At 32.9% G+C, this 4135-nt stretch overlaps 1 long non-coding RNA gene across 1 annotated transcript; it reads right to left on the bottom strand.

Annotated features, from left to right (window-relative positions):
- Nucleotides 1–406: 406 nt before the first annotated feature.
- Nucleotides 407–3111, bottom strand: LOC141290966 (uncharacterized). Its single transcript, XR_012340255.1, has 3 exons — nucleotides 3008–3111; nucleotides 2847–2890; nucleotides 407–567 (listed from the first exon to the last, which is right to left on the bottom strand). It is a non-coding gene; the product is annotated as an uncharacterized lncRNA (long non-coding RNA).
- Between the last annotated feature and the right edge of the window lie 1024 nt (nucleotides 3112–4135).

Below are 4135 nucleotides of genomic sequence, written 5' to 3'. Positions count from 1 at the left end.
AATTAAATATAAAAAAATAACAGTTCAGTATAAAATTGTATGAAAATAAGGGCAATCAGTTTTACTGAAATATAACAATTTAAAAAAGCATTCTTAATAATAAACTTATTCTATTTTAGGCTACACGAAAATAAATATGTAAATGGGAAATATGTAACACTAAATATATTACTACATTTATGTTGTATTTTTTCATGCTTGGCATAACAGACAGTTCATGTAAACTTACCTATACCAAAACTGCACTGCACAAATCTTTAAAAATAATGTCTTTAAAATAATGTAGAAACAACATATTTGTAGCATGTCCTCTCCACGTTACACTACCTGGCTGTAACGCCGTTCACAACAAATGCAAAAGATGTTTAAAACAACAACTTTTTAAAAAATACTAGAAGAGAGTATGCACTGTGCAAACAACTTTAATGGAGAACAGCAAGCAAAACAAAACAAGAACAACAACGACAAAACAGTTGAAGTTCTCAAAGCTGGTTGGGGTGTGGAGTCTCGGTCAAAAAATGTTGGAACTCCCTGGCAGGCTCCCATGTGTCATCCCAAGTTTTGCCACTGTAAAATATCAAAAGTGCACATATATCATTAGAAGACAGGACAAAAATCAAGATCATTGACACTAGTGGATTAGCTAGAAAGGGCTTTGACTTGCAGAATGCTGACTACGTTTTAAAATTTCAGCATGTTTTCATGTTTTATTACAAGTAGACCTGGCAGTTCTACAGACTCAGGGATCAGGAGTGACTGCATCTTGCTTCCACTGCCATTCATCATTGTTCTCCTCTTCTTCATATTCAGTACTGCTCTTATTTTCTCACTTCCCTAATCTTCCTAATGCATTTTATCACCACTACTGTCACTGTTTCCATCTTCATTGCTCAAAAATATGATGCAAATCACATGTAGAACAGCATTCTCCATCCAAGTTTAGTGTTTCAGATGCTGACAAATTATTTTATGCATGCATGATTCCCCTATTAAAAAAGTAATAGACTTAAAATGCATTTATTTTACACTAAGTATAGTTCAAATCTATTAACATATTTACTGACATATCGCTCAAAACTTACTGATATAAAAAAATAATTACATTTTACATGGAATACTACTTGTGGACAAAGCACATTTATTAATATTAATCAAAAATTTAATGTTTAATGTCACTATTGATGAGAATTGTATGATAATGATTAAAGTGTACACAACATTTACTTGCAATAGTTGCACTTTAGCACAGTCAAATATATCCAAGTATATCTTTAGTTGGACTTCAGTACTACTTCTGCATTAAGTATTAAGCATTAAATTGTTCCAATTTAATAGGCTTCAAATATACCAGGTTGGTATACTAAAAGTACAATTACAGAGTATATTTTATTAAGTAAATAATAAGTAAATTTATTTGTAGTATACTTAGCATGTAAATAAATATATTGCAAATATATTTTAGCATATTTATTTTTCACTAAGGTCACGTCTACTGTAAAACATTACTGGTAATGTCCATGGTCAATGTCCTGCTCAATAAATAGGCTTTAGCTAGTTGTGTATGTATAGTAGCAGCTTGAGTACTTGACTAGAAATTAAAAATGTTATCACATCAGCTAGCTCCATTTTATTTTTAATACACTGGCTGACTGTCAACTATTTTTAAAATTGTATGAATTAGAAAGCACTGAATTGTCCAGCTTCCACAATCCATTGTGTCCACTTCTAATTCATAAATTCTCGGCTCTTTTTAATAACTAGATATCTAAATTGACACAAGGAGGTAGATCTTTCTCCTATCTGTATCCAAAATAATGGAATATTCTTTAAAGAACTTGATATTTAGTCACACTTTAGTTTTTATTCCAGACAACTGACCATTGCCCATGTCCTAGCAAAACCTTGTATCAGTTTTTTTACAGACTACCTCAGAGGATGATTTCCTGCCAGGATCAATTACATGACTAGGGAGCTTTCTCTTGCCACAGACATCAATAAAATGAACTTCCATGTTGTTCTGAGAATTAAATTGAGTTTAACAGAGTTATCTAATTACATAATTTATGTTGGAAAATAAATGCTGATGTTATATTTGATGTTATATTTGAACATTCAAGGAGTTGGGGGGAAATAAATAAAGGAGAGATGGCGTTAAGAAGAGCTCGTCCATGTCTGAGGGTTTTACTTTATTAATCTTTTAGTTTACGCAGAATTAAAGCACCGAAATCACCCATACCCTTGTGAAAAAAGTACATTTTGTGTATTTGTATTGTATTTCTAGTTGCAACAGTACATTGCAAATATACTAGCAAAAAGTGTACTAATTTTAAATATAAAAAAGTATATTACCACAATGCTTTTACTTAATTATTATTATTAATAAGTATTATTATTGTAAAAATAAGTCAATAATAATAATTGTAATTTAGTATATTTCCTTAAAAATAATATATTTATGGTTTCAAGCATGCAATTATCTTACACAGGCATATACTTAAAGTGTACTAATTATACTTAAAGTTGTCTCAATTTAGCACATAAAAGTACACTAAATACACTTAAAGTTATGCTTTACTACAACTTAATTACAATTAAAATATATTTAGCACAAAATTAGTATGTCGAAAATAGCACACTTCAAATTAACTAATCATTAATACACTAAAGGTATACTGACAATTAGTATGGCTGCAAGTATACTTAGCATATTTTTTTTCACTAGGGTAAACAAGTAAGCAGAACACTGCTTTCAAGAGACCATTTGAGCATTGCTAACATCATATTGGTCATGGAATAGACTACTTAGCATTGCAATGAAATTAAATAGTTAATAAAACACAACTTACCACACAGCGCAAGACAACCAGTGGACTTTCAATTCTGCTTTTCCCTACACACACACACACAAAGTAATAATTATTTTAGCTGTTTAAGCAATCACTGAATTGTTATCTTTAAAGGCCAGAGTCACTGAGACAAACATGCAGCTTAATAAAAGACATTTTACCTCATTCATTCTTTCCCCAGTTATTTTATCGAATAGGAAGATCTTCTGCCTACTACATTTCCGGCAACCTGAATGATTAAAAGACAAGGAAAGTTTATTAAGCAACGAATGTCAAGCTTTGTAGTTGAATCTCCAGTTAATAGTTATCATTTTACTTGTGAGGTGAACTGTGGTCCCACTTTGTCCCTGCTTATTGTCAATCAAGTAAAATATACTGTGCTGGGTTTCCAAAAGCCATCCTAGCTTAAGGGGGTCATCACAAGCCCAATTTTCACAAGTTCATATGATTTTTCTTTAGGGTCTTAATGAAAAGTCTCTAATATACTTTGATTAAAAATTCTCAATAGTAGTGTAAAAAAAAAAAAAAACCTTTTACCTTGTCAAAATCAGCTCTGCAAAATGTCAACTCATTTTACTGCAAGGTCCAAATAATACTTACATTTGCTGTGGGTGAAGCTGTAACAGGAACAATTTGCACAAACATAGACGCAAATGATAGGAGTCGGATATTACTTTTAAAAATTAAACATACCACTGGGTGGATTTTCATCATTGTAGGCTTGTTGTGTTCACAAACTACCAACACACATTAATGTTCAAACAACATGAAAAAGTTGGTTTTGCATCCGATGACCCCTTCAAAATAGTGATTGACATTAACCACAGCCCTTGGACGCTGGCCACTTAAACACAGTTAAACAACTTAACCAACCAAAAACAAAAACAACCAACCAAATAAATCTAATTTACCTGAAGTCAACTTTAATAGTGTGGATTAAGGTTTACCACTGAAAAAAAAAACTTACTTTTTCTTCTCTTCTTCACATATGGCCCCTCCTGACTCAAGGACTGGGAGATGGAAGAAGCAGCAGGTGGAGGACAAGACTGTGGAAGGGAGAGATCAGTGGTCATAAGACATAGAGAAGAGACAGAGGTGGCAGAAGGGGCTGGTGTCGTCCTTTTCTTCCTGTGTCGCAAAGACTTAGAACATGGCAGTGGAGGTGAAGGAGGAGAAGAGTATGGAGGAAGAACAACAGTAGAGGAGGAAGGAGAGAGAGAAGTGGGAGAGTGTGGGAAAGAGAGAGGAACCAGGTCGAGTACAAATACAGTCTCGGACTCCTTTGTGAG

The sequence above is a fragment of the Garra rufa genome, chromosome 18 (assembly GCF_049309525.1).
Source record: "Garra rufa chromosome 18, GarRuf1.0, whole genome shotgun sequence".
Lineage (NCBI taxonomy): Eukaryota > Metazoa > Chordata > Actinopteri > Cypriniformes > Cyprinidae > Garra > Garra rufa.
Note: the sequence above shows the minus strand (reverse complement) of the source record. Positions and strands in the feature narration are given on the sequence as shown.